The sequence below is a fragment of the Phyllostomus discolor genome, chromosome 12 (genome assembly GCF_004126475.2).
Source record: "Phyllostomus discolor isolate MPI-MPIP mPhyDis1 chromosome 12, mPhyDis1.pri.v3, whole genome shotgun sequence".
Classification (NCBI taxonomy): domain Eukaryota; kingdom Metazoa; phylum Chordata; class Mammalia; order Chiroptera; family Phyllostomidae; genus Phyllostomus; species Phyllostomus discolor.
In genome coordinates this window covers 31,078,606-31,092,223 of record NC_040914.2, presented here as the reverse complement: position 1 = coordinate 31,092,223, position 13,618 = coordinate 31,078,606, and positions in this window count along the sequence as shown.

Genomic DNA, 13,618 nt, shown 5'->3' with positions numbered 1-13,618 from the left:
GGAGATGCACAAGGGGCATCCACACAATGATGTTTCCCTCTTTCTCCTTCCTTCCCCTCTCTCTAAAAATAAAATCTTTTTTAAAAAATAAAAGAAAATAGATTTTATTCTTTAAAAAAGTTAGGAAAGCAAAAATTGAATCCAAGGAAAGCAGAAGTGAAGGAACAAACTGGGAAACAAATGACCAAACAAGAAAGCCCCAAAAAGCTGGCTTAAAAAAAAAGAAATGGAAATATGAATAGTTCCCTAGTTCCATACTGGCAGAGGAAAAACAAATTAATTTGTAATTTAGAATGTTCTCACAAAGGAAATCTCAAGTTATATAGCTTCCCTGGTGGATTCTATGATGTATTTGGAAGAAACAATACCAATTTCACAAAGCCACAGTAACTAAAATAGTATAGTATCGGCATAAGGATGTACAAATAGGTCAATGGAACAAAATAGTGAGAAAAAAAGGCCTGATAGAGGCTAAGTGTTTGTGTCCCTTAAAAATTCATATGTTAAAATCTAATACCCAAAGAATGTGTTGGTGTTTACAGGTGGGGCCTTTGGAAATGATTATTAGGTCGTCCAGGTGGACCCCTCAGGAATGGGGGAATGTTTTTAGAAAACAGGCCTCGGAGAGATCCTTCATCCTCTCTACTACGTGAGGACGCAGTACTGTGAGCCAGGAAGTGGGCTCTGACCAGACACTAATCGGTCAGCATCTTGATCTTGGGCTTAGCAGTCCACGGAGAAGGGAAACTCTTTCAAAGGGGAAGGGAAAGTCTTTTTTTTTTTTTTTTTTTTTAGATTTTATTTATTCCCAGAGAGAGGGGAAGGAAGGGAAAAAGAGAGGGAGAGAATGATCGATGTGTGAGAGAAACAGCAATCTGTTGACTCTCACATGCCCCTTACTGGGGATCTGGCCCACAACAGGCATGTGCCGTGACTGGGAATCGAACCCATGACCCTTTGGCTTGCAGGCTGGCACTCAATCCACTGCACCACACCAGCCAGGGCCATAAACGTTCTTATGAGCTTTCTTCATAATAGTCAAAAATGAGAAACAACTCCAAGTATGTAACTAGGAAACTGGATAAACAAATTGTAGCACATTCATACAATGAAATATTACTAATACAAAGGAAAGAATGATTGAACCAAATATGCTCACAAAATGGATGAATCTCAAAATTACTATGTAATGTTCCCAAAGACAAAAGAGAACATATTGCTTGGTGTGAGCAAGATGGCCGAGTAGGAAACTCTGGGCCCTCGTCTCCCCCACCATCCAAAACACCCAGCAAACACTGCATTGATCAAAGGAGTTTCACGAGAACTCCAGATTCCGGGATCTGTAGCCACGTAAGGGATGCACAACCAGAACTATGCATTCAAGATACTCCAAACAGCCCTGGCTGATACAGCTCAGTAGATTGACCACCAGCCTGCTAAACCAAAGTGTCACTGGTTCAATTCCCAGTCAGGGGACATGCCTGGGCTGCAGTCCAGGTACCCAGAAGGGACCTGCAAAATGCAAGAGGCAACCACACATTCATATTTCTCTCCCTCCCTCTCTCCCTCCCTTGCCCTCTTTCTAAAAATTAAAAATATATATCTTCCAAACGAAATTTTCAAAGCACTTTATTTAAAGATTTTCTTTATTTATTTTTAGAGAGAGGGGAAGGGAGGGAGAAAGAAAGGGAGAGGAACATGAATGTGTGGTTGCCTCTCATGCACCCCCTAACTGGGGACCTGGCCTGCAACCCAAACGTGTGCCTCGACTGGGAATCCAACCCGCGACCCTTTGGTTCGCAGGCCCCTCAATCCACTGAGACACCCCAGCCAGGGGTGTTGTTCTGCTTATTGATGCACTCATTGGGTGATTGTCGTACATGTCCTGACTCGGGATGGAGTTCGCAACTTTGGCGTTTGAGGATGTCGCTCTAACCAACACAGCTAGTCAGCCAGGGCCCTAGGTTTATTTTTGATCATCCTCACCCACTGCCTCCCCGATGTGGAACAGTGAGGAGGAAGCCACTGGACTCCTGGTTTCTCCCTCCGGGTGGAAGGAAAAAGTGGAAGTTGTTCGCAGCGCTCTGACTGGTCTGCGGGCTGGGCTGGGGGAGGGACTGTTTCCTCTGTCCTAGGAGACTGGAGCGCTGACCGGAAGCTGGGGATCCGTTTGGACCGCAGGCTGGAGGCGGGTGAGAGCAGTACTGGGCGCCGGAGTATAGTGAAAGGCTACAGGGGTATTCCAGACCTCTGGGCGCCTGGGTCGTGGGGAGAGAGTACAAAACATTTAAGGCCCTGAGAAATAAGACTTCTTATAAAGTAGCTCAGCTGTACATATTGGGGAGGGGCTCATATACTCAGGCCTAGTAAACGTGTTGGACTCCTAAGTATCATCCACGCCCCCCCCACCTGTCCACCCCTCTCCACGGGGACAGTTTCTTCATCTCTTTAAAAGCTTTTATTTATTTATTTTTAGAGAGCAGAGGGGAGGGAGAAAGAGGAAGAGAACCATCAACATCAGTGTGTGGTTGTCTCCGGTGTGTGGTTGCCTCTCACGCGCCCCCTACTGGGGACCTGGCCCACAACCCAGGCATGTGTCCTGACTGGGGATTGAACTGGTGACCCTTTGATTCTCAGGCAGGCACTCAATCCACTGAGCCAAACCAGCGAAGGCTGTTTTTTTTTTCTCTTTCTAAGTTTTATGTGTTTATTTTTAGAGAAAGGGGAAGAGAAGACAAAAGACAGGGAAGGAACCCTGGCTGGTGTGGCTCAGTGGATTGAGCGCCTGCCTGAGAATCAAAGGGTCACCAGTTCAATCCCCAGTCAGGGCACATGCCTGGGTTGTGGGCCAGGTCCCCAGCAACCGCACATTGATGTTTCTCTCTCTCTTTCTCCCTCCTTTCCCCTGTTTAAAAATAAATAAACAAAATCTTTTAGAAAAAAAGACAGGGAAGGAAAGATTGATATGACAGAAACATCAATGGGTTGTCTCTCAGAGGCCCCCGGACCAGGAACTGGACCCGCAGTCTGGGCATGTGCCCTGACGTGGAATTGAACGTGGGATTGACGTGGAATTTTTTACTTTGTGGGGCAACGCTGCCACCAACTGAGCAACACCAGTCAGGGCTGTACGTGTTTTCTCAAGTGCCCAATTTTGAACAGATGCTCATAAGATATATATATATAGATATATATATAGATATATATATATATCTCAGAGAAATGTGACTCATTCAAAGGAACAAAATAAATCTCCCAAAACTCACCCTAAAGTAACAGAAGCTTCAGACTTATTCGACGAACACTTTGAAACAACAGTCTTAAACATAATTGGTGAGTTTCAGAAGATTTGGGTGAGGACTAAAAGAAATCAGAAAGCAAAATATGAGCAAATTTTGACAGGTTGATACACAAACAAAATGAGAATATCAACAAAGAAATAGAAATTATAGAGATTCACTTTCAGGGCTGGAGCTCGAAATTCGTCACTCTGTCCTAACAAGTAGAATGTCAAAGGAGCCCTGACCAGTATGGCTCAACTGATTGGTTGTCCATTGCCCTGCAAACTGGAAGGTCACGGGTTCGATTCCCGGTCAGGCCACATGCCTGGGTTGTGGTCCAGGTCTCTGATTAGGGGCACGCGATGTTTCTCTCTCACATCCATGTTTCTTTCCCTCTCTTTCTCCCTCCCTTCTCCTTTCTCTAAAAATAAAATCTAAATTCTTTGGCAAGTGGAATAGGGAAACTGAGGCAGGTAGCTGAGCAAACTGGCTGAGCATTTTACAGCCGGATACCAAAGGTCACCTCCCTGGAGACAACATCTAGGCCCCAGTTGTGTTTCAACCCCAGCCCCAGAAAAGCAGCAAAACCAGGTAGGCGGGGCCAGGACCAGCTGCAGGGACTGAGGACCCCCTGCTCTGTCCCTGACCAGTCAGTGGAGACCACGACCCTGAAGGGACACACCTGGGGACTGATGAATATTCTGCCAAAACCCTCCCGTAAGATTCCCGCCTGCCAGACAGAGAGAAAGGCCTCAAGTCAAAGGGTCCAGGGCCTGCTCCCCCTTCCAGAAGCATGCCTGTGCCTTTCTCTTCCCCCTCTCCTTCCCCCACAGGAGTGCGCATCTCCTAAACTCTGAAGGTCCCCACGGGACTTGCATCCAGGGCCCCCTGAACTTGTCCCCAAGGCCCCCTCTTCTCTGACTTCCCAGGGAGCAAAGGCAGCCCTGCCTGGGCTTTTCCGATGCTTCTTCCACGCTAAGCCCCTCCCTGTTTCACTGTCCCCAGCTTCAATAAACAGACCCTCGCAGTCACCTGGACTCGTGTTGTGAAATCTTTCCCACGTGAAGTCAAGAACCCACACCCTACAGCTGGCCCCAGGCAGCCCCACTCTGGGCCGGGCCCCTGTCTGGTAACATAACCAACCTCAGTGAAGGGAAATACTCAATGCCAGCTCCCTCTAACTATCTGGTCCCACCAAAAGGAGAGGAAACAACTAAGACACGCCAGTGACATTCACGGCCAGGGACAGAGGCTCACTAAAAGACCGAGTTTTCGGTGACGGAGACTAGGAAACGCTCCCCCTCCCCTGTCACCTTACTGCCACATCAAGGAAGGCCTGTTTACCACAAATCCTTTTACCCAGCACATCAAATGTCTCTTTGAAGAAAAATCACAAGGTATACCAAAGGGCGAACATCACAGTTTGAAGAGACAGAGCAAGCACAGAGCCTGGCTCAGACATGGCAGCCATGTTGGAATTACCAGATCAGGAATTTAAAAAAAATTTTTTAGCCTCACTTGAGGATATATATTTCTTTTTTTTTTTCAGTAATTTTTAAAAGATTTTTTAAAAGGTTTTATTTATTTATTTTTAGAGAGGGAAGGGAGGGAGAAAGAGAGAGAGAGAGAAACATCAATGTGTGGTTGCTGGGGGCCGTGGCCTGCAACCCAAGCATGTGGCCTGACTGGGAATTGAACCTGCGATGCCTGGTTTGCAGCCCGAGCTCAATCCACTGAGCTACGCCAGCCAGGGAGGATATATTTCTTGATTTGAGAGAGAGAGGAAGGGAAGAGAGAGAGAGAGAGAGAGAGAGAGAGAGAGAGAGAGATCCGTTGCCCCCTGTACTCACCCCAAGCGGGGAACAAACTTGCAACCTACATTTGTGCCCTGACTGGGGATTGAATCCTTAATCTTTTTGTTGTCCGGGACAATGTTCCTGACTGAGTCACCTGGCCAGGGCAGGAATGTTTTTTAAAACCATGATTAATATGCCAAAGGTACATCGTTCATGTTCTCTATTTCCTTATTTGGTTAAAAGTCATATGACCATGTATGTGAGGGATTATTCATAGTCTTTCTATTCTATTTCATTAGTCTGTAGGTCTGCCTTCATGCTAGTACCACACTGTTATGGTTCCTGTAGCTTTGCAATAAGTTTTTAAAAGCTCAGTTGTGCCCCAGCTGATGTAGCTCAGAGGATCAAGCACAGGCCTGCCAACCAGGGTGTTGCTGGTTCAGTTCCCAGTCAGGGCACATGCTTGGGTTATGGGTCAGGTCCCTAGTAGGGGGCACACGAGAGGCAACCACATATGATGTTTCTCTCCCTTTCTTTCTCCCTCCCTTCCCCTCTCTCTACAAATAAATAAATAAAATCTTAAAAAACAAAGCTCAGTTGGACCTCACAGAACACTCTAATCAACAACAGCAAAAACAAAAAACAAAAAAACCCCAGCAATATATACATTTTTCTCAAGTGCACAGAGAACATTCTCTAGGACAGACCATGTGTTAGGCTATGCAAAAGTCTTAAGAAAATTAAAAAGACTGAAATTATGCAAGGCATCCTTTTTTATTACAAGGACATAGAGTTAGAGATCAATAGTGGGAGGAAAATGGGAAAATGCACAAACATGTGGAAACAAAAATCATGCTCTTAAACAACCAGTGAGTCAAAAGAAAAAAATGGAAAGGGAAATTAGAAAATACCTTGAAACAAGTGAAAATGAAAATACAGCACATCCAAGATTCTAAGATGGTGTGAAACTGGGGCTAGGAGAAATGTCAGCTGTAAAAGCTTACACTAAAGAAAGAGAAAAGATCTGCAATCACCAACTTAAATTTACACCTTTTAAAAAGTTTTTATTTTTTAAAAGATTTTATTAATTTATTTTTAGAGGGAGGGAGGGAAACACCAGTGTGTGGTTGCCTCTCTTGCGCGCGCCCTGCTGGGGAATCTGGTGAGCAACACAGGCATGTGCCCTGACTGGGAATGGAAGCAGCAACCCTCTGGTTTGCAGACCTGGGCTCAATCCACTGAGCCACACCAGCCAGGGCTAAATTCACACCTTAAATAACTAGGAAAAGGACGACACATCAGCAAAGCTGCAGTGGTAGCAACTGCTCTTTGAGTTCTCTGTGACTCCCAAGGACAAGAAAGATGTCGGGGAGTCAGCCAAGAAAGATGGGGACCCAGTGAGCAAATCAGGGGGCAAGGCCAGAAAGAAGACATCCAAAGGCAAGGTTTGGGGTCCTAGCCAGTTAGCTCAGTTGGTTAAAGCATCATCCCAGTTGTGGGTGGGATCCCCAGTCAGGGCACATTCAACCAATGGATGCATAAATAAGTGGAACAACAAATCGATGTTTCTCTCATTTTTTCTCACCCTCTAAAAAGAAATACATTAAAACAAACAAACATGCTCTGGTGTGGTGGTTTGGGTGGAGTGTCATCCCATATAGCAGAGGTTCAAGCCCTGGTTGGATGCTTCTCTCTCACCTTGACATTCCGCCCCCCCTCCCCTGCTCCTACCTTGCCTCTCTCTATAAGGGTCAATGAACGTATCCTTGCATGAGGATTTTAAAAAATATATAAATAAATAAATAATAAATTTTAGAAAAAAAGCCCCGGCTGATGTAGCACTGTTGTTTGAGCACTGGCCTGTGAACCAAAGGGTCACTGGTTCAATTCCCAGTCAGGGCACATGCCCAGGTTGTGGGTCAGGTCTCCAGTAGGGGGTGCGCAAGAGGCAACCAATCAATGTATCTCTCGCACATCCACATTTCTCTCCCTTCCTTCCTTCCTTCCTTCCTTCCTTCCTTCCTTCCTTCCTTCCCCTATCTCTAAAAATAAATAAATAAAATATGCAAAACAAAAGGAAAGTGTGGGACAAGCTCTATAACCTAGTCTATTTTTACAAAGCAACCTATGACAAAGTCTGTAAGGAAGTTCCCACCTATAACCTCATAACCCAGGCATTGTCTCTGAGAGGCTGAACCGGTTCCTTGGCCAGGGCAGCCCTGCAGGAGCTCCTCAGGGAAGGACTCACTCAACTAGTTTCAAAGCACAGAGCTCAAGGCATTGCCACCAGAAACACCAAAGGTGGGGATGCTTCAGCAGCTGGTGAAGATGTGTGAGCAACAAGTCCCACCAACTGTCCATGTGGAAAAATGGAGCTTTGTTAAACAAAAGAAAAGTAAGTAGAAAAGGATGCACAAACAGAAACCAAAGGTAGCAGAAGGAAGGAAATAAGATTAAAACAGAGATAAGCAAAATAGATACCAGAAAAACAATACAGAAAACCGACAAATCAAGAGTCACTTCTTCAAAAAGATAACAAAATTGATGGAGTTTTGCCCCAGCTGGGTGGCTAAGTTGCTTGGAGCGGTGTCCCATACACCAAAGGGTCATGCGTCCGAATCCTGGGCAGGACACATACCTGCATTGCAGATTCAGTCCCCGGTCAGGGCACCTACGGGAAGCAGCTAGTCAATGTTTTGTTTCTCTCTCTGTCTCTCTCTCTCTCTCATATCAATAAACATATCCTCAAGTAAGGATTTAAAAAACTTTTAAAAATATTATGTATTTATTCTTAGTGAGAGGGGGAGGGAGGAAGAAAGGGAGGGAAACATTGATGTGTCAGAGATACATCACATAGCTACAGTAGTCACAATGGTGTGTTACAGGCATGAAGACATATACAGACCAATGGAATAGAACAGAGAGCCCATAAATAAACCCCCACTTACGCGGTCCAATGGGTTTTTACAAGGATGACAAGACCATCAAGTGGGGAAAGGACAGTCTTTCCAACAGATGATGTTAGGAAAGCTGGGCATCCAAGTGTCGAAGAGTGAAATCGGATCGTTACCTTAAGACACACAAAAAATTTTAGTCAAAATACATCAGAGACCTATGACCCCATCAGCATAGCCAAGGAAAAGCAAAAATAGGCAAAGGGGACTAATACGAAACTTAAAAATCAGTGGTCCTGTCCAGTGTGGCTCAGTTGGTTGGAGCGTCATCCCGTAACTGAAGGGTCGTGGGTTCGATTCCCGGTCAGGGCACATGCCCGGGCTGCAGTTTCGATCCTCAGCCCAGGCGCGTACTATCCCCGGTCCTGGCCCATACAGGAGGTGACTGATTGGTGCTTCTGTCACTCCCTTCCTCTTTCTCTAAAAGCAATGGAAAAAATATGTCCTCAGGTGAGGAAAGAAAAAAAAAACACTTAAAAACCGTACATCAAGGGACACAATCCATAGAGGGAAAAGGAAACCCCTGGAATGGGAGGAAATATTTCCAAATCAAGTATCTGATCATTTGATTATTAACACCCTTCTCTGCTGAGGTCACCCTTGTCGTGAGCACTCACGTGAGGCACAAATATCATCTCACTGTTCCCTCAGGCAGAGACGTCTACCCATGTGCTTCTTCCTTTAACTCCTTTGTCACCAGATTTCCAGTCACGTCCCTTCCATGTCCCTGAGTACCCAGCCAAACCATGGGCCGCAGCCCCCTTCTGTTTCCAGGCAAAATGAACAACCAGCTGTCCTGCCCCAACTGGGCTGGGAGGATTTCCTTCATCACTGTTCTTCAGGAATGTTCCAGAAAGGGTTATAGCCATCTACTTAAAAACGATTTTTAGCCTCATCCAAGGACATTTTTTTTTTATTGCTTCTAGAGAGAGAAGAAGGGAGAGGGAAAGAGAGGGAGACACACATTGACGGGCTGGTTACCTTCTCGTAGGCTTCTCAGCAAGGATGCAACCCTCAACCTGGGCATGTACCTTGACGGGGAATCAAACCTGCGACCTTTCAGTCTACCAGATGACATTCCAATCAACTGTCACACCGGCCAGGGGTACTTTTATTTAATTTATTTATTTTTAGAGAAGGGAAGGGAGGGAGAAAGAGAGGGAGAGAAACCCTCGTGCGCCCCCTACTGGAGGCCTGGCCCGCAAACCAGGCATGTGCCCTGACTGGGAATCGAACCTGCAACATTTTGGTTCTCAGGCCGGTACTCAATCCACTGAGCCACACCAGCCAGGACCTTTTACTTTATTTTTTGAGGGAGAAGGTATCACTTTATTCTCTAAGTCAAGGATTACTTACAAAAACTGCGCCATCTTGACTGGTACCTACAGCTGTGCCCTTCTGAGTGGGCCTTTTACACTGCACAGCCAGATCGTAAACCAGGTCATGTTTTCTGCCTCAGTCAAGGCCATTGGTGTGTGGGGGAGAGACGCAGCCCTGATGGGGTCTGGAGCATTTGGGCCGCTTCCCTTCAGTTTAACTTGTACCTTCATAGGCCAGCTTGAGCATAATACCTGTACCCTCTAATCCAGAAAACATTTTCCTCAGTGAACTGTTTCCATGACAACGGTCAGCCTCCTTTCCACCTGTTTGTCTTGGCCAGGCCTGTGGCTAACTGTCTCCTGGATATTTCTGTCTTGGAGGCACTCAGGTCAAACCTCCTTTAACACTGTTCTCGCCTCTGCCTCTCTTCTGCCCTTCTCCAAATCTGCTGCGTCACCTTTGTCACCAAGTCATCCAGTCATCCAGCCTGTCACCATTGTCACCAACTGATTGAGCCCAGTTTCTGAAGACCTCCATCCTTGACTCCGCTCCCTCATCATCCGCCGTTTATAATCACACCCCATATGCTCTTTTCCTTGTTGACCCACTTATCTATTGTTGTTATTGTTATTATAACACATTGATAGGGTTTCCCTATCCGTGGAGAGGGTTCAATGTAATGAAGAATTGAATGGAGAGTTCCCCAACACTCACACAGCTGCTCCCGGGCTCCCGCAGGAGGATCCTGAAAACGCCCCCAGTTCTGCTCCGAGGCCAGAATTGATCCCTGTGGGCTGGGGGGCGTCCCAGGAAAGGTGTCCTCAGCAGGCCTGAGGCTGTGGAAATGACTAATTCTGTAAGGGGTCAGGAACTGGGAATCCCCAGGGGGCCCTCCACAGCTGTCCCTCCACCCCCGGGGCTGGGAGACGCCCTTTGACAGCCCTAAGGCGGAACTGAGGGGGAGGGTGAGCAGGTGCCTTAGGGCCCCGCGCGGCCCAAGCATGGAAGGCGGGGCGACCAGAGGTTGGGCGTGGGCGGGGCTTCACACCTGGGGCGGGGCTTCACGCCTGGGGCGGGGCGGGGCCTCACACCTGCACTTGAGTCCTGTGGAAGCGCAGGGTGGCCCAACAAGGTGCGGGACGGAGGCGCCTTTCTCGCAGCCCCTCAGGCCTCCAGGTCTCACCTCCCGGGGTCTGACTGAGCTCGAGTCCCACCCAGCGCGCTCTCCTCTGTCTCCCGCTGCTCCTCCTTCGCCTTCAAGGAACACGGATCGCGGTGCAAACTTGGGACCTGGTTACAAATCACCGCCCCACGCGGGTGCGTCATTAATCACTGTGGGGGGGGGGGTTGTTTTATTCTGTTTTCTGCCCCTTCTTTCTTTTCTCGCTTCCCCGTTCTACTTCTTATCGGGATTATGATCATTATCATTATTACTATTTATTATTGTTTTTATACAACACTGAATAATGGTTTTCTACCCACAAACGGTGTCCGGCGGACTGAAGAGGATGGTTTCCTGACTCGTGTACCTGCTGCCGCCTGGAACCCTTAGAACGAGACCTTGGAAATGGCCCCGCATCCTCCCAGAGCGCAGGGCTGTCCCAGCTTGGCGGCGGGAGCGGGGCGGGGGCTCCTTGGCCCACCTGAGCCTATGAACACGGCCCCATCACCTCCCCCCCCCCCGCCCCCGGCGCCTTTGGGATCCGGAACTGGTTCCAGCTACCTGAGCCTGTGCAAAACATTCTAATTCCTGAAACCTGGAGGTGGTTTGTGGACATCCGCGTGGCCCCTCCCGTTCCAGAATCACCCCGGATGACTCTCTGGTGGCCCTCCTGCAGCACGGCCCCCCGCCCCCCGCCCACCTAGAAACAGAGCAATCGGAGATTTCTGGATTTGTAGAGGACAGGCTGGAGTGCACAGCCTAGGGCAGCCAGGCGTTCAGGGCATCCCTTTGCCATCGATGTCTGGTGCCGGGACCCTGCATCCCAGGGGGATTTCTCTCCTCCTTTATGCGCTGTAATGTACACACTGAGACAGAATGTTGTTTCTTTTAAAATATTTTATTTATTTATTTATTTTTAGAGAGAGAAGGGAGGGAGAAAGAGAGAGAAACATCAATGTGCGGTTGCTGGGGGCCGTGGCCTGCAACCCAGGCATGTGCCCTGACTGGGAATCAAACCTGCGATGCTTTGGTTTGCAGCCTATGCTCAATCCACTGAGCTATGCCAGCCAGAGCCAGAATGTTTGCTATTAATAAAATTTGTTAGGTGGTGGGAAAGAACACAATGATTTGGGTAGTATATACGAACATCCAAGTCAAGGTAAGGAGAGGCAGAGCACAGGGTCAGAGATGTGGCGGGGGGGGGGGGGTGGCAATCGAGCTGTAGGACAAGAACTAATTCCCAGGGTCTTCTGAAACCCCTGTGCCTGTCCTTCAAAACAGTGAATTCCTCTGGGTAGTGTGGTTGGTTGGGGCCTCATCCTGATATGCCAAGGTTGTGGGTTCGATCCCCAGTCAGAGCACATATAGGAATCAACCAGTGAATGCATCAAAAAATGGAACAAATTGATGTTTCTCTCTCTCTTCCTCTCTAAAATCAATAAATACACTTTTTAAAGATTGTATTTATTTACTTTTAGAGAGGGAAGGGAGGGAGAAAGAGAGAGAGAGAGAAACATCAATGTACGGTTGCTGGGGGCTGTGGCCTGCAACCCAGGCATGTGCCCTGACTGGGAATCGAACTTGCGATGCTTTGGTTCGCAGCCCATGCTCAATCCACTGATATTGCAACACCAGCCAGGGCTAATAAATACATTTTTAAAAGAATGAGAATAACGTATCTCCTTGTAGGTCACCCTTGGGGCTGTGGTGATGTGGGTGTAGTTGCAGCTCTACAAGAAGAGGGGGCTGGTGGGGCGGGTCTGAAGAAGATCATGGGTGCTCCTGCGGGGAGGCTATTTCGGGTTCTTCAAGCAAAGTTTAAACAATATTTTAGAACTGAGGTAAAGCTCTGGCTGATGTGGCTCAGTGGATTGTGTGCAGGCTTGTAAACCACAAGGTCACTGGTTCGATTCCTGGTGGGCCAGGTCCCCAGTAGGGGGCATGTGAGAGGCAACCACATATTGATGCTTCTTCCCTTCTCTCTAAACATAAATAAAACTTTTAAAAATGGAGGTATAATTTACATACAGAAAGCACACAGATCTTACATCTATAGTTTAATGAGTTTTGGCAAATGTATATACATGTGGAACCCGTGAAGCTGTGGAGCAGGTCCAGGTCCCCTGTGCCCATATCAGGCACCGGGTCCTACCCAGAGGCTGCCACTGTTTCAATGCCCACCACTATACATTAGTTTTGTCTCAGTTTTATATACATGGAATCATATAATACGAATCCTCTTAAATACAGCTTTTTTTATCAGCAGACTGCTTGAAGTTCATCTCTGTTGTTGTGTGTGTCAACAGTGTATTACTTTAAAAAATGGACGTTAGCCCTGGATAGCATGGCTAAGTTGGTTAGAGTGTTGTCCTACAACCTAAAGGTCACCGGTTCGATTCCTGGTCGGGGCACATGTCCAGGTTTTGAGCTCCATTCTGGGCTGGGGCTCATACAGGAGGTGGTTGATCTCTGTCTTTTCCTGGCTCTCTCAAATAAACATCCATGTTTTTCTCTCTTTCCCTTCCCTCTCTTAAATGAGTACAAAATAAACCTAAAAAAAACTCACTTTACTTTTTAGAGCAGTTTCAGGCTCACAGCAAAATTGAGTAGAAGGTACTGCAAATTCCCACACACGCACAGCCTCCCTCACTTTCGGCGTCATACACCAGAGGTACACTGGTTACAGTCAGTGAACCTACACTGACTGACGCATTGTCATGAAAAGTCCGTAGTTCACATGAGGGCTCACTCTTGCTGTCCTGCTTGCTATGGGTTTTGACCAATGTAAAATGACGTGTCCACCACAATACGGGTACACAAATTGTTTCCCTGCCCCCACATCCTCTTCTCGCCACACCTGATCTTTTTTTTATTATTATATTTTTAAGAGTGGGGAAGGGAGGGAGAGAAACACTCATGTGTGGTTGCCTCTTGCACACCCCCTACTGGGGACCTGGCCCACAACCCAGGCCTGTGCCCTGACTGGGAATCGAACCAGCAACCCTTTGGTTTACAGGCCCATGCTCAGTCCATTAAGCCACACCAGCGAGGGCTCAATGCCTGATATTTTTACTGTCTCCATATTTTTGCCTCTTTCAGAATGTC